The sequence below is a fragment of the Hippocampus guttulatus genome, chromosome 19, assembly GCF_054856545.1.
Source record: "Hippocampus guttulatus isolate MCC_2025c chromosome 19, RoL_Hgut_1.0, whole genome shotgun sequence".
Lineage (NCBI taxonomy): Eukaryota > Metazoa > Chordata > Actinopteri > Syngnathiformes > Syngnathidae > Hippocampus > Hippocampus guttulatus.
This window is the reverse complement of record NC_141279.1, coordinates 3,972,538-3,995,035: the sequence shown is the minus strand read 5'-3', so window position 1 is coordinate 3,995,035 and position 22,498 is coordinate 3,972,538. Positions and strand designations below refer to the sequence as shown.

Below are 22,498 nucleotides of genomic sequence, written 5' to 3'. Positions count from 1 at the left end.
GATGTGTCTGGACTCTTGATGGTTGCCAGGATACAGCTTTAGTGGCTGGGCACAAACTGAATTTGGCCAAGGGGTCGGTTATTCCGAGTTCAGGGGTCAGAAGAATTGATAGAAGTCTCTGTGATTGCGCATTGGAAGCAAGCAAAGGCTAATACAACTTTTTTTTTTTTTTAAACGGTCATTTTGTACTTGGTTAAAAAAAGTGAATGTCTGCAGCAATTACTTTAATGACTTTGCAAAAGTGCATTCCAGAGGAGGGTAAAGGGTAAAGAGAGACCTCGATGGCAGCGCAAAAAGGAACGACCGAAATTGAATAGCTTCGTACAACTCATCATGGAAATTGCCATTTCATGCAATCGTTTGGAATATTAAAGACTCGCCGGTCGTAAAACATAATTAAAACATCATAGTGCCGTGAAAAAGTAGTTGGCCTCTTCTCAAATTCGTACGGAATGTTCTTCAATTTTTAGATGGTGATTTCATGGATTAAAAAAGAAAAAAAAATACTATTCCAACCGACACGGCATTCGGAAATGAACGTTTTTCTATAATTGGCAATGAGTCTTTCACATCTCTTTGGGGATCTTTTGGTCCACTCTTCCTTGCATAATTGCTTTAATTTAGCAACACTGGAGTGTTTCCAAGCCTAAGCAACTCCCTTAAGGTCACGCCACGGCATCCCAGATACATTCCGATACCCTGAATAAGCAGAAAATGTGTTCCAAAGGCAGCAAGCATGATCACTACATCTGATCCCTGATAGGCTGCAAGGACATTGATGTTAACAAGCCACATATGCAACACCATGAAACCGACTGTTGCTCCTTGGGGTTGAACGGACAAGTTGACTTGTTGACTTTGTCAAAAACGCGTGATTGTCGAATTGCCGCCGTTTGTGAAGTGGCAGACGCCTCACTGAAACCGACAAGCGGTTGTTCGATGCAGGAAACGACAAGATGCTTCAAATGTGGAACAATATTTGCCTAAGAATGAGATCGGTCGCATGGCCACTTGTAAAATAAATAAATCGGATGTTACCGTGTTGGCGCTGAGTCATGAAACCTCTTAGCCAATATGGCTAAACGGAATAAAAATCTCCTAGTCACACTTTAGTGTAGTTAGCCATGACATCACGTTTGTTTTGTGGCGGTTTTGTGTGCGCCGCGCTTACACATGCACATGGCAGAGACATTGTAGCTCAAATAACACAAAACACATTAAAACTTCATGGAATATATGGACCGGCCATTCGGGAATCTTCCACAAGTCCCGATGCCCCTGAATGAAACATAAAATTGCTTATTATTTATTCACTGTACGTTGCATTGATCTTAATATTGACAAAATAGCAGTGTTGGAGGATGTCCTGCCCACCAAAGCGAGAAACTGGATTCAGCCTTTCTCTCCCTGCTTGCGGCCATCATGGAACTTGCTTTGTCTTTTTTACTTCTATACCTGAAACTCCTCCACAGCTCACCACTCCGTGCAATGCTGTTGACCTCAGCGCCGTGGCTTGTACGCCCAACTACTGTGTTGATTTTATTTTTAAACAACTCTAGGGTGGACACACCCACATCTCGACATGAATAGCACAAATGTTCTTGCATTAGGAGTGAGAGTTCACCCGAGGTAAAAGGCACAGTACTGTACAGCAGCCCACCCTTTATGAATCCTCGCTAGTTGTGAATCTGCCCTTTTTATTGTTATTTTCATACCAGCCAGTAAAACAACCGTTAAATTGCCGCACCTGTTCCAGTTATGACGAGCAATAACCAGATGGTTGGACTGTCCACTGTCAAGGTTGCATTCGGGCTAGCAGCAGCGCACGTCTGCTTCTTACAATATAATAACAAATAGATTATTTGTTTGAAACGCAGTCCAACTGTTTTTTTTAAATTCAAAGTTCATCATAGATTGATATTTGGAAAAAAGAAGAAAATATTTCAACAATAGCTTGTCGCTGGTCGATAGCCTCTTGCACTGCAGTTCAGAACAACATACTGGGAAGCATTCAGTTCCGTGGTATTTCATAAATATGTCTCGATATTGATTTCCGATGAAGGTTGCAGTAAAAACAATGGGAGAGTCTCAAGGGAGGAATGTTGCAATGGCGCAAAGGTGTATTGACCTTGACGTCAAGAATGTTTACCTGACTTAAGTGGGACTCACACAGTCCTGATTTGACTCTGTATTATAATTCATATGACGTGGTTAGTTTTGGAGAAAGTTTACTGAACCTCAAGGGCCCTACTCGTGCCCCGCACAAGTTTAGTTCGCGCAAAGTGCATTTTTTTCCCACTAGAAATGGTTGTTTGCATCGTTGTGGGAGTGACCACAGCCAACTTGATTCCTCGCCAAATGAAGCGGTTCCCCTCATTCCCTTTAAATTCAGCACAGGAGAGATGCTCGCCCTACATCGCGGTAGCATAACGGAATCACTGTTGTCCCTGCAGGAGATGCCTGCGTGCATAGTACATGAATAAGGAACTGCAGGATTTCCACTTGCGGATGAGTTGGCCGCTGTGAAGTGGGCACTTGGAGACCACCATCCACCCCACAGTTCATTTCTTTTTCATTTCCTGCCTAGCTCAGTCAAGTGCTTGACTATCTCTTCCTCTGCCATTGGAATCGGGTAACAACCACTTCTCAGGTCCAACGATGGTTCGAAAATGAGTGTAGTTTACTGAACACGGTTGGAATTTGGAAGCAATTGCAGCACATTGATATCTTGTAGCATGCAATGGTATGTCATTTAAAAGCATAATGAACACACCACAAGTCAATTATTCTCATGAACTCTCAAATGTCAGAAGACTAATTGAAGAGCTCTGTTCATTGTGATGCTCTTTGCTATTAATTTATAAGTACTCGGATGGTTATTTCATTGACCTTAGCGTGACTAGGAAGCTTGCAGCATGAAGTCCGTTAAACCTTGTGCCTGATCGCTTTGCTCATTAGTATTTAGAAATGCCTTCCTTTGCAATTAGCTTCAGGAAGAAATTGGCCGGACTGCGTGAAAGGACCTGAAGAAAATGAAAATCCGCGAAGATATGGGCAGTAACATTTTTTTACGGTAATTATTTAAAAGCGATGCAATTCACGCCAAATGTGAGTATGCGTAATTTGCAGAAAGTGGAATCTTAAAGGTAGCGCACAATCTGTTGCGTAGCGTGCTGGACCTTGAAAAAATATATATCTCATATCTCAAATAATGAAAATCTCGTTGGCTGAAAGTTACGAGAAGTCAGAAGTAGCACATTACAATTCAGAGACGTATAATAATAATAAGACTATATATATATATATATATATATATAATATGACACTCACACACACCCTTAGTGCAGTGGAACATAACCACCAGCAACAGAAAAGCTCATAACAGTCCGAGCTTGTTCAGTGTAATGGGACCTTGTGGTTTATAGTGAGTTTATTGTATCTTTTTTTTTCATTCAATTTCCTAATTGTAACTGTTCTTCTGCTCCTCAAATCCTTGCGCTTGGCTTATCTGTTAAATTCCAAAAGTAGTCGCAGACAAACAACCCTAAAGATAGGCAGACACAAACTTAGACTTGCTCTGCTGCGAGTTGATGCTCTCAAAATTTATTTCTGAAGCATCTGGTGTAAATCTCTTCGTCTGGTTAAGTGCGTGTGTATTCCAATGAGTTGTTTATAGTAGTACCTGATGGTGTTTTGATACATCATACAGGGGATGTAAAAATCTTTGAGTAGTAAAGTATTGGAAAATGCATTACAACAATTGAAGGAAATTTGACTCTCAGGTGACATTTCCGATGTCTGACAGTGGAGAGAAGGCAAAGCATGCAAGCGATCAAATTAAAGAGCAGCATGTCACTTTAGGTCGGGCAAACTGAGACAGTTCTTGATTCTCATTCGGTTCTTCTTACTATTGGCACAACCTTTCCAAAGTGTCTTCACCACTTAGATTCTTGCTTACTTTCATGACTGTGACAATTTTCTGGTTGTGTTTGAATAAGTAAACACTACAATGCATGGCCTATATAGTACCACACATACACACTGACAATTTTGCTTTTGTTTGTTTTTTTGTCTCATAGGTTTTTATTAAATGAAGACACAGACCTGTCCAGCTCCCTGACATCCTTCAGTAAGTAGACAATGTTTTGTTGTCAATGTTAGTTTAAATCATTCTCCACTTCACCACATTACCCACTCATCACATGACAATCTGATGATGATTCAAAGGTGGGGGCAGCCAGAGTGACATAACACCTCAGTGAGGGACGGCCGTGCATGCGTCCGCTATTTATCAAACCATCCAGTATCCGGGTTTCATGAAAAAAAATTCACACGTATCCAGAATGACGGCCAACATAAACATAAAAACATAACACAAAAGTGTCTTCATGCTTCACAACTGTACTACTTACTTTTTACTTTGATGAGTTCCTAGTTGCCTTTATGAGCGTGTGTGCAAGATTGGTATGTGTGCATTTTATTTCGTAATGCCATGATTGCGCATGCTATGATTAAACAAAGACGTCTCAGCCATGTTTTTTGCTTGGTGCAAAAGTAACTATTTTTGATGAATGTTGACTGCAATGGCCTTGATTTAAATCAAATTATTGTTGAGTTTGCATTCAGATCAGTTGTATATTTTGTCTTGAAATATGCGGTCAATATCTAGCGATCTAGCCACCCAGCTAGCTATCTGGCTAGTTAGCTATAGTAGCAAAAATTTCAGCTGAGGCGTGGAGATGGCTGCCACAGAGTGGCAAGGGGGTGGGAGTGGGGGCCCCTGGTCGGCCCTGGCCAGCCTGCATATCCGCCCCTGGTATAAGGCTGTTCAGACACCAAGTGAATCTGCTCTGTTGACAAGGTTTCATCATCATCAGTCTGCAGCTATCCCAAGCATGTATTTTTGCTGTGTTTGCCTTCCAATCTAAATTGCTTTCTGATATGATAATGAACTCTCAACTGTATGGTAAGTAGTTAGTGAGGGGACCACAGAGGGCCCGGAGTATTTCTTCTCAAAGAATGTATCTGGCCTTGACATCCGTCCAAGTAATTAATTTTTCAATGTTTTTTTTTTTTAAATTATCTTTTTATTCTCTGGCTCACCTTGAAATGAATCACCTTTCCCTCATTAGCGAGAGTGGAACCATGGGGTTGTATTGAACACAGCCTGAAGTCACAACGCTCAAATAAACCAAACCCGATTAATTTCAAGTCTTTGAGCTGCTGCTGTGTAGGGAATTGAGCCACACTGAAAACAAGGCATTTCTCTGCATTTCAAAAAGTCTTCCGGTGTGCTTTACATAGTGTGTCATTTAAAAAAAAAAAAAAAGCAGGAGACTTAAAATATGTTCTGAGCAGCATGTGGTCTTTTGCTTCCACCGCGATACATTTTGAGGTTCACTCGCAGTTGCAGTTTGCTCATTACTGTGATTTGCTCTTTTCGACACCTGTGGAGACTAATGCAGTGGTGGGCCAGATGCATGTGTGAGCTCGTACTGTGTAGTGTTTTTGAATTTAAAGTTAAGACGAGGAGCGTATCAGTTGTTAAAAACTTGCTTCATACACACTCATAATGAATTTAAACATCGATGCTGCTCTTTGGTCATGAGAATTTATGCAGTGTAGGGGAGGCAGTGTCGTAAAATGAACCGCAAGCCTTCGTTAAAAGGATTCGACTGACGACTGAAGACCTCTCTTGTGATAAATATTTCAAAAGAAGCATGACATACCAGCATTGCATGTGTTTCTATTTTGCCAAGACATAAAATGCACTTCACCAATATAGTGTGCAATGGTTGCAGCATGAAACGGCGAGGAAAAAAAAAAAAGGTGGAACTAACAGGCAGATAACCTGTGACACCGAGATAATCAAACAGACTCGGCTTGAGACGGAAAATGATAAAACATCCAGGCAAGAAGTCATCAGAGTTGGGTGCAAAGTGTGCGTGTGTGTCTGATGGCGTGTGCCTCTCTAACAAGGCCTGATGTAACACCATGCAAAACGGCATCATGGAACTTTTTTTTTTTTTTTTTTTTTTTTTGGGGTGGTCTGGTTAAACTGCTATTTATTTGTACAGTTGTGAGAAAGGTAATCATAGACACAACTAAACTGCATGTGTACCTGCAGCTCTACTCGCTTTCACATTCATTACACAGGGATATGCTCTGTCCTATCCTGTCCTGTCCTCATTAGAGTTGCGCCATAGAAAATGAATGTAAAACATACAAAACTGCTTACTACGATCTTCTTGTATGCGGTTGTGTTAGTAAATGGTACGAGGTGGGTCTCATCCATCTCAGTTTGAAGTCCTTTTGAAATCTAAAATAATATTCCCAAAGGACAGCCCACCAAAAGCCACCGACCCAGAATAGGGAGTGGGAGCTATCCGTGGTGCTGAAACATGCTGCTGCTCCGTCTGCACTTGAAACCAATCTTCAGACTCCATAATGAGCCACACGACGACAAATAAATGACTCTGAATTGCTCAGATTCCTCCGCCGGATCGTTCTGAAACATATCTGTCAGGTGTATGTGTCTCCCCGAAAAGGTGGAGCCAAAGGCTCCGACGGGATTCTTGCTGTTTGTCTCTAGTTCACGTCATGGCATCTTGAAATTATTTGAGCAATGCTAACACGCTGGTTGCTTTTGGCTCAGAAGATCCGTGTTCCTACAGCTTAGTAGGCCAATGGTTTTGTTTATCGGTGTTCAAACTTTTTTTGTGAGCAGGTGTGGGGTCTTCACAAAGCAATTGATCCATCTGTTAGACTTCATGCATCCCGTCTGTAGCCATGCAATACGCATTGGCTTCATCCTCTCGCCCATCCCTCTTTCTCCTGCCTCATCCGTCTCACTCGCTCCTCACTTTGGCTCTCATCTGTTTGCCATTTTGTTGCTGGTCGAGTCGCCGCGGCGAAATTTCTTTATGGTAATGAAGCAAAGACACTAGTGCCAGTGTTGACGCTGCAGGATACATTTGAAAACACTTAACTCTTCCAGGGGAAGTCAGGCGTTGTGCACTCAGCCTCGCTTTTTACTTCCTGCCCCAAACCGAGCCAATCATGGCAAAACACATTTGGGACATCGGTTGGCTTGAAGACAGAAGTGGAGTGGGAGGCTTCTTGCAAGGAGATGCTTTCCTGCATTGCCCCTTTTGACATTCTTAACTGTAATGCAGGCGTAAAAAGAAGTCAACCACTGAGTATGTGTACTTAAAAGCTATCAAATGTGTATTTACCTGAAAACTCATTTTTCTCTAAAGCCTGTTTTGATTTGACTAGTTTTTTTTTTGTGATGGGATGGGTAATTAAATGGGTATTTAATTAGGTGACATGGGAATGGGGTGCTGTGATAGACAGCAAAAAGCGAGTGGAAGCAGACGAAAGAAAGTATAAAGACAGAGACACGAAGCTAATAAAGTGTGAGAAAGTGGTTGATTAACATTCGCCCAGAAAACACACTCAAAAAAAGTGCATTACCTTAAGCTGTAGGCTTTCTCCCAGAGAGGGAAAGAGAGTGAAAATGGAGTGAGTAGAGCCTATCAACAACCCGTCCTCTCTAGGCTTAAGAGTTAAGTACTGTCAGTAAAAAAAAACAAAAAAATAAACAAAAAAAACCCCTTTAATTTATTCCACATTAACTTTCACACCATTTCGAAACTATTTTAGGTTAATGTGCTAAAGTAACGATGCCATTATGCTTTCACAGTGAATCCCACTGATTTATTATAGTTTATGAGTAAAAATGAATCGTGGGTCATTGTGATCTGTGTGTTTTTTCCCAACACATTCGCTCACACCGCACTGCACTTATCAATGCCAAAGCACATTTCTTCATGTCATCATCGCGTCGTTCCTGAACCGAGGCATATTTTGAATCGTAAATAATTGGCCAGGAGGAATACTCTGGTTCGGATAAAATTTTCATTAGTGAAAAATAAAGAGTAAAATTTTTTTACAAATTCAAGACATCAAAAAACGCATTGATTTAAAACAGAAAAAAATAAACATCCATCCATCCATTTTCCGAACCGCTTAATCCTCACCAGGGTCGCGGGGGGTGCTGGAGCCTATCCCAGCTGTCTTCGGGCAGTAGGCGGGGGACACCCTGAATCGGTTGCCAGCCAATCGCAGGGCACACAGAGACAAACAACCATCCATGCTCACATTCACACCTAGGGACAATTTTAGAGAGTTCAATCAGCCTGCCATGCATGTTTTTGGAATGTGGGAGGAAACCGGAGTACCCGGAGAAAACCCACGCAGGTATAATTTTTTAATTGTGCACAAAATGAACCAGCCAGTGATGGCATAACTAATTGACATGTTGAGTCGGGCGTGTCTTAACCTCCATGGCAGAGGCTCATTCGCACCCCTGAGATGATTCCCCCAACCCATAGGGTTCGTTCGAACCCAGGTTAAGAACCAATGCTTTAGACTAAAAAGCAGTTGAACAGTTGTAACTTGTTTTCAAAAATTGAGAGGGTCGGAGGTGAACTGGAACCGATCGCAGCTAATATTTTGCGAGCACAGCAGTCACTCGGCACTCTGCAGCCAATTCTGTTGTGAGAGCATCACAAAGTGGTTGTTTTTCGTCGGGTCGCTTGCTTTCACCTCGTGACCACCGTCATGGCAGCTGCGTGTGACTGTACACGATATGATCATCGCGGTGTTATTGCAGAAGTGTCGCAAGCTCATAAAGCTTTGAAGCACTCTGCTGCGGGCCTGGTGAGATTAGAAGGTGGCTGTTTGGCGCTTCGCTCCATTATTCATTGGCTGTTCTGCTTTTTGTTTTGGAGCGAAACGCATGCTGACATCAAAGGTAGAAGGGGAGAGGGGAGGAACGTGGCCCACTGTCTCCCAAAGAAGAAAAAAAAAAAGAAATGCATGTTGCATTTATGTATTTCATTATCTGGCCCAGTAGCAAGGAGAAGGAGAAGGAGGCGGCAAAGCCAGGGAGTGATGGAGAGAAGGATGGAGAGGACTGGGGCTGATTGTGTTATCACAATGTTTACATTCAAACCCAAATCTCTGAAAAGCCTGAGATAGATTAGAGCCACGAGAGGGAGGAGGTGCATGTCGTCCCCTGGGGACTCTCTCACTCAGCTGGGGGGGGCTTCAATGTTTGCGTGGATAATGACGGTGAGACCTGGAAGGGCTTGATAGAGGTGTTCTCTTACCGGATTGTCCATAAGAAACACCATGTTCAAACATAAGGGGGCCCATATGTGCATTGCGCACCATATTTCTACTAAAATTTGTCACATTACCTCCCCCAGTCCCATTGAATCTTCCTGAGCCTCTGAAGGTAGCGTGTAAAAGTTCTTACCTTGGCTACACATTGTTGTTTTTAATGTATGATTTCCCCAAAGAAAAAAAACCATCCTTCTCCCAGTTCCTACTAAATGTAACAAGCTCCAAAAGTGCTGTGTATGTATTTCTTTTCTTGATGGGGTGGGGGGGGGGGGAGTCAATGTGCACTTATGAAGTCACCCATCTCTTGTGGACCTTGCATCATCCGAGGCAAATGTCTGGATTCTTCCCGTAAGTCATTCTCTCTCCTCCTCTCCCGCTCCCAGTATTTTCTACCACCGAATGGGTTATTAGGAGTGTCTCTACATTCTCGCGTGCTCATTAATACATGTCAGCTCTGTACAGTCCAACTCCTCACTTCATTTATCCCAGCACGCTCTTTTCAATTTAATCAAAACTGCAACACACACACACGCACACACATCCGAGCACAAACGTTCACTGCTGACTTGCGCACTATAAGGGTAATTTCCTTACTCATGTTCTGTGATATGGGTTTTCTCTGAGAAATTAATTTACCAGCCGTTACTTAAGATGATTAATCGAGGTGATTTTTCATTTGTGTTTGTGCATTTTTTCCATTCCATCACACCGACCACCAGCACATTCTGTTAAATGTGTTCTGGAATAACACGAATGGTTCTGCGAAGCAAATAGCTTGTTTGTGAACTGCTGCGCAAGTGGTTGCACTCAGCTGGTTGCTCTTAGTATGAGCCTGAATGGCAGAATATGAAGGAGGTGTCTGACTATCAAGTTAATGGTCTGAATATAAGACGATTAAATAGTTAGTTCTTTCCATATAACCCTTTAAAGTAATGTTGCTGTGACACAGATGTGTTGGTATACTTTCGATAGACTTAATGCAGTGCTGATCAATTAGTTTAGGTATCCCTTTCCGAGTTTGTACACAGCTTTACATAACTCTTGCTCTGTGCTGTGTGTATGCATGAGGTCTTGACTAATCCTGTACTCAGGTGTCAGAAGAGATTTTGTAAATATTCAGTCCCATGTTACTCGCTACATTCAGCATGGCTGTTTACCCATCAGGCCTAGTTGTTGTTGGGTTTTCTTTTTTCATTTTGTTTAGTTTTTTGTGTCATCTTGGACCCTCCTGCCACTATTCCACCTCTGAAAGAGCTGAATAAAAGCAGCATTATGCTTTCTATTGACATTCATTGAGAGACACCTTCAGGGATTTTAAATTACTTTCACTGGCGACCTTCGAAAGCCTCCCTTGCCCATACTGCCTCCCGCTCACTTCATGAATACGGCAACAGAGCAACAGAAGCAGTTTTAGCAATTCAGCTCTTATTTGCTTGTCCACAGTGGCTTTGCCCGCACTATCTCCTAGCCCAGGGGAGGGATTTCAGCCCAGCATGAGGGTGGGGGGAAATGTATTTTCAAATACAAATCAAATAGAATGCAGTGCATGCATGCCCTTTTCATCTGAAGGTGTGTTTGCCTGTGTATGAGCATGTTTTTTTGCATGAGAGATGAGGAAATGGTCCTTCCTGTGCCATAAAAGGCATATTACAATTTTGAATTGAAAGGCTGTGGGCAACCTATCATACAAACAGTTGGTTCTGATTTTGAAATTCTGAACAGATCTATATAGAAGCATGATACACACAACCTTGTACAAGTCGCAGCCGTCAAATATTTGTTTCAATTGGTAATTTGTTCAGAGTTATAAGGAAGTTGCAGTCACAGACAGGCCATCATGGAGCCAGTTTATACCACGGAGACGACATTGGCTGTGTATGAGAATGCGTGGCAGCATCTGGGTTACTTCGGTGAACATTTCAAACGATCAACCACTGGGTTGGGCAACAACCACTCTACCTCTGAGCCCCATAAAACAGTGTTTTATTATGTTTGGTGTGCACCAAGGGTCAATTTCAGGCACAGCACTTTTTGATCTGTACATGTGTAAACGTACATGTGTCCATGTTGATCTGTTTACTACATGTAAACAGTGATGTTTTCATCGAGAATGGCACCTAACCATTTTCAGTGGACATGTCTTAAAGTACGCAGCGGTTCGAATCCGTGGGCTTCATTTTTGTAGACAGTGCACTTACGCTGTGGCGCAAATGTATTGTACTTTTTTTTTTTTCCCCATCAGCGCAAGGCTTGCTGCTCGTGTTGACGCTCCTGGCAGACTGCCATACCTTGTTACATCGCCAAGCTGGGCGTTCCGGTACAGCGAGTATGTAGCCTTGGTGCCTGGTGCAGTAACAGTGTGGAGGTCTTAACCTAGGCCTCGTGCGACCATATATAAATACTGGCACAGCTGGTTTAATATGATTTTGGTGTATTTGGTTCAGGCACAGGCAGACCATTCTCATAATCATCCTCATCAATTAGGTAATACTTTGAATTTAAATAGTTCCGTTCAAGGGACTCAAAGATCTCCCTCCACTTTCTGTCGGGACCTCGTATTTTTAGTTTGTAACTTTTGTCAGTTGAAGATGCAAACAAATGAGAGATTCCTCTGATGCCGTGTGTCTGGGCTGAATGGAAAGAAGAAAGGTTGATTAGCTTGAGGCCCTCGACAAAAAGAGGACTCAAATAAGTTTCTTACCTCTATTCATTGTTTCTCTTCACGTCCCCCAGCTGAACATACTGCTTGCTCATCACTAAGTCAGTTGATTGTCGACAATTGTTTTGCTCTGAGAATAGGAGGCCCTCCTCTGATCTGCACTGCTTAGCATGGAAGCCTTCTCACGTCCTTCACTGTCCGCCTACCTCTCTTTCTTCTTGTTTTCATTATTTCTCACTGTCTTACTTTTTTTTTCTTTCCATGGAACAAGTTGAGCCCATCCTTTTTTCATCTTAATATCTGGCCGACCTGTCCGCCTCTGATGTTTGGAAAGCAAGGCAATTACACCCCAACTTCCCCTTCCTGGTCTGTAGTTTGACAGGGTTGAGACAGACTGCTCATTAATATCACCTTCCTTTGGTGTCTGCTTTTATACTTTGTCACAGCAGATTAAACCTAACTCAGTGAAGTGCCTTACAGTAAAACCGTCAGTGTTGTCTTAGAAGGTAACCTAAAATAGAAATTGTCATTTCCTCAGAAAATCCCTGTGAAGTCACAAACTGAAATTCCAACCACCAAAAATAATTGAGAGACCATTCTACGCTTATTCAATCACATAATATTCGCCTGGCTTTAGACGCTTAAAAACAGCATCATTTTTCTTCGCAAACAGCACATTGCCACGGTAACAGCCTCCAACAAAATCAAGAACAGTCCATTTTTCACCATGTTTGCATGAAACACCCATGGTTCCGAGACGATCGGATTCTTTCTGTAGGAGGATTTCGTTAAAATATGACCTCTATAAAAGACCGTTTATAAATGGAGGACTGCCCGATAGATTTAGCATTAGGCTTGAAAATACTTTTTTTGTAGGTGGTAGGCTGTAACATATGCCTCCCAGTTTTTCTAGACTTAGGTGAACCAGACAACTGTGAACCCCAGCCTAGGGTGCAGTCTGCTTTTCACTCATTCGCAGGTGAGAGAGACTCCGATGCACCTGAACAGGATCAGAGGTAGTGAAAATTGCTCATTCAATCTTATTTTCTCAAGAAGAAGATCATCTCAAGAAGAAGAGTGCAGCAACTCAAGTGGTATCGATGCAAGATTATTCTCCGAGCAATTGTGGATGCAATAAACTCTGGAGGAGGTATTTGTCATCAACAAATGGAAAACTAAAAGCACGAACTCAAATATAAATGATAAATAGTCTCTCAAATGTCCACGTTTTGTTTTCGTTTGGTTTGTTTTTGTTTTAATGCCCGTGACTATTTTTGTATCTTGGGGTGAAATCAGGAAAGTTGGATGCTATTCCTGAAGAGACCATACCACCTGGTGGTCATCTTTGCTTACTGCAAAGAGGTTGAACCTGCTGCACAATTGCCCACAAAAATCAGCAACGTTTGTCATTGGAATGAAGGACTGACTATTTTTGTACTGACTGTACAATTTTTTATAACCCCCTTAAACTTGATCAGTACACTTTTTTTTTTAAACCCTGCATGTGACGTCCTTGCTCCTCTTGCCTAAATCTTATTACGTATTCAGCTGTTGTTATTATTACTATTTTGGTGTCTATGATAAAAAAAAATAATAATAAATAATAACCCTGACTTCATTGTCAGTCGTGGAATTTCGAATCGTCTCCACTTCTTCCCCACTGAGATGCCCAACAAACCCTCTCTGCTTAGGAGCCGCCATGTTTGGGAGCTGCCAATAGATGGCAATGGAAACATTCAGAACTGGTACTGTATAAAAGCAGAGAAAAAAAATAAAAAATAAATCCCGCTCACAAGGACATCAACTATTTTTCATTGATGACTGTTAATTAAGGAATGTCTTGATGTATTTTTATTGCAGTATGTCCATTTTTTTTATGATGATGATGGGGAACTGTAATGTTCTGCTCATTTTGATCAGTTATTTATTTATTTTTTTTCCCCCGTCAGTGCACAGACGCCCCGTTATATGTCAGAAATAAGACTCAACGGGTTTACGGGAGTGCCATTGAAAATGCATGAATCGTTTCCATTATTAATTGGAGTCATTAGAGCGTTCTCAGACTGGCTGGTGGGTTGCAGGTGGAAAAAGAAATTAAGAGGAGGACTGCAGGGGGAGGAAACGAGGATGATAAAATAGAATAGTATATCATGGAATCAAAATATAATGAAAAAATGACAATCACATCCAACTTTACGTTGTGTATTAAGTACTGTAATAGCACCAAAAATAGGAGTATGCACGAAAGAGCTGTTTTTTTTTTTGTTTGATCATTTGAATGTGTATGTAGATAAATATGTGTGATAGGACATTTACATTAAAATTTGGTCTGTGCTGTGGACTCTTGAAGCAGTGAATCCCACAATAGATTTCACTTTTCAGGCTTCTGTTGTCCCTTAAAAGGCCGCCGAAGAAATCAAACATGGCACATCTTTTGAAGCACTATTTGCTTGAGCTGTCTTGTAGTGCAAAGATAAATGATGACAGAGATGTTTGGTGCCTGACCGTTTGTAAATCCTGGAAGCACCACACAAGTTGTAGTTTTGATATGACCAACATTTGGTCATAGTGTGTGGTGACATATCCCCATACCAGGCACTTCCACAGACATTTGGAGGTGTGGGGTGGGGGGGCAGATGCTCAGGCCAAAAAAAGGGGCACCGATTACAACACTTGTTATCAAATGAATAACAGGCAAAAAAAAAGAAATAAGAAAAATCATAAAAACACTCACAACAATGAATCACAAATTTGCTCTGAACAATTGAATCAAAAAACAAAGCGTGCAACTCGTTCTAAGCAATGCAACTAAACTTCACAAGTGCACACCCCTTCGTACCTCCTCTTGGAACATGTTTATTTGTCATGCTTTATTATTATCATGTTTTTTTTCTTCAGACTTTCACCTTAAAATAGTTCCAATATTTTAAATGCAGTGAAGCTACCAGTAATGAACCTGAACACATTTAGAAAGCATTGCAACTCTATAAATTCTCTCTCTGTCTGTAGCAGCTGTCTTTATCTGTTTATTTTTTTTATAAAACCCGCCAAACATCAGTGAACAGCTGGAGAAAAAAACCCCAAAACAAAACAAAGAAAATGTGCAGGCTAGAAGTTATAAACGGATTCTATTTGTATGAGAAAACAAGCATTTTCAGCAGGCGTGATGCGACACTGCCCATCAGTTACCCCGCACCCCAGATTTTTTTCCTTTTTATTTTTCTGCGTGTGTGTAATGTCAGAGCATTAGAGACGTAACGTTGTCAGCAACGTTGAAATGTTAAATCGTGAGGATTATATTGTACCCAACAATGGCAGGGGAATACACATTTTCATTACCTTCATGTCTGATGCTGCGGGTCAGGGGAGACCTGCAAGGCTGCGGCGCGTTGGCCTGCCGGCTGCCGCTCGGCACTGGATGAGAGCTGAGTGGAGCAGGTAGAGGGAGGGGGCAAGGCGGGGGCTTGTGTGTGCTGCAGATGAGCCGGGGGAGGGGGGGGGCAGGAATTCTGGCAGGAACTCAAATAAATGTCCATCATATAAAAAAAAAATCACTTTAGGGGGGAAATTAATGACATAGAGGGTCTTTTTTATTATTATTATGATTATATATTTTTTATATTGATGATGGAAAAAAGGTTCGAGCAGAAAGGGCTACCGTTCTCATGCAGGGCAAAAGGGCACTAATCAAATACATGTTATGTTTTAAGTGTTCGTAATTCCATGAGTTCTTTATTTTTCATTTTATTCAAGGCTGGAGTGACACCATCAACATGCATTTGCATCATGGAGGCCCAAAGAGGCAAACCACAAAAAAAACTCCGATTAGAAACAGCCCACTTCCAAACAGAGACCGAAACATGATAGCTGCCGATGCGACCGCAGCATAAATTTCATTCAATTTCCACTTTTTCTTTTCTCGCAAATGACACAGCACGGTTTGTGTAGTTGCAATACTTCGATTCATGTGCTAGCTTCATGCTAAAAGGATTCGTATCCCTTTTGCTGGCGAGTGTAAATGTCGCGATAGAACTCTTACCATTGTACACACACACACACACACACGTATCAGTATTTTGGAGCTTTACTGATAACAGAGACTTGCTGACCAGCTCCTGACTCAGGCCAGTGCAAAAACAAAGACTACAAAACATGCTACATTTTTAATACCCTCTGTGTGTGGAGGGGTGGGGGCGCATTTCTTGCAACAGCAGAGCAGTCCAGGCGTTAGTTTTTACTGTAACCTCCAGACAAATATGAAGAGATACCCAGTGGGTGATATTTTGTTGCTTTCTCCTCTGCCTCCCAGGCCTTGGTTCCATTTGACACTTAATTAAAGCCTTCATTTGCTCCCTGGGAAGTGCAGATTGCTCCTCTTTTGCTTCTTACCCATTGTCTTGCCTTACACCTCTCATGATGCGATGCCGCTTAATATAACCGCTCCAGCCACACGTGCCACTGCACAAGTGTACACAGTATGCAAAAGATGCCTTACCAAGTAATTATTTGACAAGGGCTGATGATCACCCCGCCCCCGCAACCCGCCCTTATTTATTTATTTACTATGCATTTGTTAGCCATTCGTTACCACCGACTGTTGTGCGAGCCCAACTGCAGGGCCATGTGAGTGTCATCATGCATATCATCTTCCCACATGTTCATAAAAAAAAAATCCCATTATTCCAGCACTCCCCCCCCCCCCTCCCCCCCGCCTCCGGGGAGAACAGTGGAGTGGGTTCCTCCATTGTGGACCCTTAACTGAACGCAAAGATGTATTTATGACCGCCCTGTGTGACATTAACGTTTTGGGAGGGAAAATAATGGCGCATTCGGCTTTGGGGTAAAGGCCCCGTAAATCTAGCGGCTTACACTTAGCGTGCTTTATTATGCTGGTTGTCAAGCCTCTCATCACCATCATCTTGCTCCCAATGCATGCACTTTCTCTTTTCCCTCCTCTGCTCTTAAAGCATTCCCCAATCATTCTGCATACAATGAGAACCTTTAAATGCGCACGCACTCAATTACAGGACACCGGTCAATCTTTTGCAGGTTAAAACACACACGCCAGTTTTGAACTTCTTAACCCTTTGATGCACCAATAATGATAACCTGTAACCTGATAAGATCTCCACTGTAGTAACTATGTAGTAAAATGATTTGACACCTACCTGTAGAATGTCTCGTACATACAAACTCCACACAGGGAGGCAGGAGCTGGAATTGAACCCGATACCTCTGCACTGTGAGGTCGACCCGCTTCCCGCTGGTCCACCGGGCCGCCCAATATCAATTCGTGTCAGGATATTAAATGGTTTACTTCCTCCGAAGGAGATTACAATATCGGTTGCATTCATCTTGTGATCCTTTTATAATTTCCTCTGACATGCACTTTTGTTGCTGCTGAGCTCCGCTTTAATCTTGCACAATTTAACCCCGGCGCTTTAACAATGGGTGTGCGTCCGTGCGTGCGTGCATGTGTGTGTGTGTCAGCATATGTGATGGTTATGCCAGCAGTCATTTAACTAAAAGGTCAGGATTGTAATTATATCAAAGGGTTCACATGTTAGTGTGTGTGTGTGTGTGTGTGTGTGTGGTTCCCTTTAAGGCTTCCGTTGTTGTAAAAGAACTCATGATCATGATGAATGTGAAATGAAAGATTCTGCCTTTAACGCGCACACTCACACACACACACACACGGTTTGATGAGCCTTTATCTCAACATTACTGTATCGAAGTGACAAATAAATGGTCGACAAGAAAAAAAAAAAAGCACACAGTGAGACCACAAAAAAAATCAAATCCATTGTGAAAGATTTCATTGTTTCATCTTTCACTGTAGGTTGCTGAAAGAGGTGAATGATCATGAGCAAAGATATGCAATCTTTCTTATTAATAAATTAACATCGTTGGACAGATTAAGTGGCATCGTATCGTCCCTCCCAGCCCTTGAGGATATTTCATCTCACTCTGCTGCCACGACACCCTTTTTTCGGAATCGCTGCCGGGGACAGAGCGTCTGCGCGTATTAATCACAAGTCATACTTTAATAATTTTTTTTTTAAGTACCTCAAGTGTAAAAAAAAAAAAAAAAAATGTTTTGTTCGGAGGTTGAACCAAGATCTGCCATTCTCAAGCGACTGCCGGTGCACGCCACCAGATTACATGGACGCATCTTCAACTTGGAACGTCCCAAAGCCAAAAAATCAGCAGAGGTGCATCGTTAGCATGTATTAGCATTGACTAGAAGATTAGCATTTACTAATGCTGGCCTGAATTATATTGTCATGCGTTTTGATTTTTGTGTAGATTCTAGTTGGTGAAAATAGTCAACAACCTGCCATTTCCACAAACCAGCAGCTCCTTTACTGTTGAAAGTAAGCTCCCCTTTAAGGGAACGAATAGGGAAACAGACTGGAGTATTTTCGCCGTTGACATCGCCATCAATGTCCTATATGTGGTGGAATGGCACACTTGCTTGAGTTTGCCACTCCTTTTGCACCTCTTTTGTTCATATTGTTTTCATGTTTCACACAGTCGGGAGTACAGGGGGTGCCACTGTTGGGCACGTGGCGTTCCACAGTAAGGGAATATAGTTAATTCAAATGCGCCAACAGTCAATAAATAATGTTGTTTCGCTGCAATAATGGCCTTTCACAAGGGGTTCTCAAGAAAAAATGTTACATGGCTGGTGGGAAACGAGGGAAGGAGGCAGAGGTACCAAAGTAATAAGTTTAATATTTAATCATCCTGAAAATTAAAGCAAAACTTTTTTTTTGTTTGCCCCAGACTGAAACCCCCCCCCCCCCCGCCACTGTAGTCATGACTAATAGTAACTTTTCTATTTTGTATGTTTGACCATCGCGTGCCTGATTTGCCACCATCACCTCGTGTGCATTTAAAGCTCATACCAAGAGGTGCTGATGTTGACCTGAAAGACATGAATTCTGCCATCCTAAACTCGTATGACTAAATTTACTCCTGTAAATAAATAAACAACATTTGTCGTCGGCCTTTGCCGTCATCTTTCGGTCCTTCCGTGCACAATCGGCCGATCGAAACTAAGTTCGCGGCTAGCTGCAGTGCCTCCTCCCTCCCTCTGTCATTCTCGGCACATTAACTATTGATAATCTGTGGGAAAGCATCACATTCCGAAATAAAAATCACTGTCTAAATGTATTCAGAGACTGCTCATAAAACTGTAATTATACACATTACTTTGAATATGAAATGCAGGCTGACAGTTATTGTCAGCGGCTAATAAAAGCCATCAATCTCCTCAGCTGTTGGGTGCGACACATGGGCCAGCCCTCTCTTTCACCTCGAAATTTACCGAACATTGGCACAGCCGAACTCCAGTTTTGCTCCCGCTGCCTTTTTAAAAAATGTATGCAAGCGTGCATGCATGCTATCATATTTTTTAAGATAGCTTTTTCCATGCCTACGTCCAGTAATGCAGTGCGTCTTGTGTATGTGTTCACTACAAAAATAGTACCCGTAATTTACACTGCGCCTCTTAATACGGTGCACCATATGTTTGGGAAAATACGGTAATGAGTTTAAGAACATACGAACGGATTTGCATATATTCACCAGGCAGAATTGGACTCAAAATGATGAACAAAAACTTGAGCGTTGTACTCTTAAAGTTTGTGTTCCGCTCATGACAGTTTTACATCGCGCTTGGAGTATTTCTCACCAAAAGTTTTAACTCTTTTCCGCACCGCAATGTGGCATAGCAGTGTGGTCTGATATAATCCTTCAATCGGGATGGTGTCATTCCCGGATTGACAGGTTTATCCTCCAATCAGGACAGTGCCTTTACCCGATTGACAGGCTAATCCTTTTATCCTGACAGTGTTATTCCCAGATTAATATGATAATCCTCCAATCCAGTGTGGCACAGGTGGCGTAACACAATTTTGCTTGATCAAATGTGGGACAATCCCTCTGAATCATTGTAGAAATTGTTTCGCCGAACTGACTGGATAGCACAACTTTGGGGGGGGGGGGGGGGGGGTTCTTCACACACAGAGACACGTCATGGTTACGAGGCGGTCTCCAATTGCCCCCGTCACATGAACAGCCAATTATATTATCCACAAAGGGAGATCTTGCAGTTTAACTGCCAATGTCATGCACGGCCCCCAGCGAGTCTATTTCCGTTTCAGTCGAAGTATGAAGTGCGCTACGCTCGGCCTGATTTTAATGCAATTGAGGGATGCTACTACGATCGGCTGGGACTTGGCTAGGTTCCCTCCCACAACGGCGCACACTGGCGCAAAAGCCCGATTCCACCTAATTCTCCTTGAGTAAAATACCAAAAGAAAGAAAACTCTAACCATGCACACAGTATGATTCTGCTTTGTGCTAGACTTTTTAGAGGGCATCGCAGAAGATTGTAACATATCGACAGCGGAAAGTGATTTCTGACCTTTCCGCAGGAAACAATGCGGTGCTATGTGCAAAGGTCCATTGCGCACAATCTTAGTGCATCACAGGCAGTGCTTCCGCCATTGTCCGTTAGAGTAAACGTACAAATTAATGTCCCCTGTTTGGGATCTCGGTAAATAAAACGACGTCGGATGAGCGTTTTCCTTGTTATCGTTTCTCTGCTTCTGAGGCATGAGTCTCTTCAGTGCAAGTGTGCACACGTGAGTCATCAATATGTATCTACAGTATCATTTGCCTCGTGGCTGGCAGCCAGCCGAGGGTATAAAATCAAGCTAGGCTGAGAAGGGGAGGCCGAGATAATTGAAAAATCAAAGGAGGGCTTTGCTAATTTGATTAGGCAGCGCCGGATTGTTCCCAGTCAAATGAGATTTCATGATGACACCATTAAATTGCAACTTGCGCTGGACAAGAGCGAGGTTGGAGGAGCGGTATCGGGGAAACGATGAATAGAAGAGGATGAATGTATTCATGAGACTAATGACATGAAGATGGCGAGATATTGGGTGCGTTAGGAATAATAATAATAATATTAATACGCCTCACACTGTTTATATTTTACCCAACGTCCCAACTTCATTGGAACTGGGCTTTGCAGTTTACTTTGCAGCGTACATTCAATTAGATATTACATAAGTGTCCATGTTGAGCCCAATCGAGCAATCCCTTGAAGAGAATACTCTGCTTCAAAATGTATTTCCTGGAATGACGTTTGACTTTGGAGTTTCAACCGCACGTTGGAAACAAGTTTGAGTTTCACAATTTAGCACATTTTTAAAATTTTTACATTTTTGCCGTCTATTCCATTATTATTTAGTTTGGCACGGTCTCAGGAGACGGGCAATCTGATGTTTGTAGCAGAGTCTTTGTCTCCAGTTTTTAGCGTTCCAATGGTCTTGTTGGTCAAGCAGAATGGGCAACAGCCTGCGTTTGAATATTAACGATTCCGTACAAAGGTTTGTGGTACACATACACGAGATGGTCCCAAAATTACTTTACTGTGTCTGCTTCGGCCACTCAGCCTTTTTCCTGACACATTAAAAGATGCTGCCCTGCAACGAAGTATAAACAACCGATTACTATAATCAGGAGTGCTGTGCGACAGTTATGGCCATGGCTAGAATGGAAATTGTTGACTCTGGAATTATTCCGACGATGCAAGGTTTTTCAATTCAACGTCGAAAGCCCGGTGTTGTACTTTCACAAAGACGTCCACAATGGAGACTTATTCATAAAAGGTCCATTTGGGAATTTGGTCTTAAAAGAATGACAATAGATGACCCTACCCGTTCTCATTTTCAGTTGCCGTTGGTCACTGGCTTGCTTGTTGTTTGGTGGTGGTTGGCCTCCTTTGAACCCTTTCAACTCAAACATATCAAAGGGGTGTGAACAAAAAATTAAATCAAGAAATTAGGGATGGACGAGTACAGATACCAATATGTGGTATCGAGTATTCATTGAGGCAACAGATACCAGCCACAGATATCTAAGCCGAAATTTAGATCGAGTAAGTCCTCGTCAACAACAGCTGCCACTATAGTGCGACCGATTGACACATCGGTGAATCATCATCTGCGTCGGAAAGAAAGGTCTTGGTTCAAAAACATGTATATATTTTTCGGATCAAAAGTACAAGAGCTCTCGATACTTGGTATTGGTGTGTACTCAAAGAGTGACTTTTCGTTCTGGTATTGGTCAAAAGTAACAGGACACCTATCATGGATACACAAACATTGGCCCGTTTACAGTCTGAGTAAGTGATGTGTGAGCAGAGGGACCGCATATTTACTGCAAACGGAATAATCACAGAAAAAAAAAAAAGGAATCATCTTAAAATGACACGAATGTTGTGACAGTGCTCTGTATCAACGCCTCGAGACTTAAATCATTAATGTCAACGGAACCCCTGAGGCCCTCGCTCCTTTTCCAGCGAACACTCCGCCGCCTCTTGAATACGATTGTTGCAAGCTCCGCACTAATTATGGCATGGCATTAAAGTTTCCAAACAATAAAAGCGGCACAAAGGGAGAATGAAGTGTTTGCGCGGGTGATTGAAGCAAACGCGAGCCTGAGTAAAACGGTTTTGCGTGGTTAACTGTGAACGAGCAATCGGACGAATCACTGATGAGATGGTGGTCGGCGTGACAGGCAAACTATATAAGAAAATATTCCTACATAAGGATACTCATTCTCATGTTT

The 22,498-nt window shown here is 42.2% G+C and overlaps 1 protein-coding gene across 7 annotated transcripts in view; it reads left to right on the top strand.

Annotated features, from left to right (window-relative positions):
- The window catches only part of rbfox3a (RNA binding fox-1 homolog 3a), a 220,247-nt gene that overhangs the window by 44,245 nt on the left and 153,504 nt on the right, over positions 1 to 22,498 (top strand). For all 7 annotated transcript variants that reach the window (XR_015104126.1, XM_086138891.1, XM_086138894.1 and 4 more), the window contains exon 3: positions 4,080 to 4,129. The gene's annotated coding sequence lies outside the window, so the exon portion shown is untranslated. The remainder of the gene's footprint in view (positions 1 to 4,079; positions 4,130 to 22,498) is intronic.